Below are 715 nucleotides of genomic sequence, written 5' to 3'. Positions count from 1 at the left end.
TGAGCACATGTGCCCTAAGGCAAAAACTTTTAAAAAACAAGAAGAAAAGAATGAATAGTACTTATAGACCTGTTTTGTTTGTTTTGGTTTTGGTTTGTTCTGTGAATTGAGAGCCCAAGTCAATACTTTTCTTTCTCCCATTTTTTTAAATTGTACATCATTATAACAACAGAAATTTTTAAATTGAGAAGAAAAACTCACCCGCAATCCCACCATGCAGTACAGTAATCATAGTCCCCCTCTGGTCTCCCCAGGTATACTCCCAGGACAGCGTTGAGAATGACCATGAAGAGCCATCTGAGTTACCTGGCCCAGGTCAGCACCCAGGCTTTCCCCCTCAGTGTACTCCACGTGATGTGAGCAGAGCACTGTGGTTGTTCTGGAAGACTGGAGGGAAACTGAAGTGAAAGCTGGATTAAGTCAGCAAAAAAGGAGTGGGACCATTTCATCTCCCTCCTGAGCCCCCTGAGCAACACTAACTGTTCCCTCCCTTCTCTCTCAGGCAGGATGTGCAGAGATGTCCCTGAGCCTCTGTCAGGTCCTGCATGCCTGCCCTTTGCCCTCTGAAAAGATGAAAGCCAGAGTTCATCCTGACACACACAGTGACGGAGGAAGGAGAGGGGAGGGGAAAGCCTTAGTTTCCCCAGGATCCTCTATTTCTTACAGCATGGGCTGTCTAGCCTGGGAGAAAACAGAGAGGCCTCCAGGGAAGGGA

The 715-nt window shown here is 47.1% G+C and overlaps 1 pseudogene; it reads left to right on the top strand.

Moving 5' to 3' along the window:
• The first annotated feature begins 254 nt into the window (after positions 1–254).
• Positions 255–715, top strand: part of LOC102494171 (calbindin-like) — a 4,225-nt pseudogene continuing 3,764 nt past the window's right edge.

The sequence above is a fragment of the Tupaia chinensis genome, unplaced genomic scaffold, assembly GCF_000334495.1.
Source record: "Tupaia chinensis unplaced genomic scaffold, TupChi_1.0 Scaffold139776_1, whole genome shotgun sequence".
In the NCBI taxonomy this organism is placed as follows: domain Eukaryota; kingdom Metazoa; phylum Chordata; class Mammalia; order Scandentia; family Tupaiidae; genus Tupaia; species Tupaia belangeri.
The sequence above is the reverse complement of the archived record's forward strand: the minus strand, read 5'-3'. Positions and strand labels throughout refer to the sequence as shown.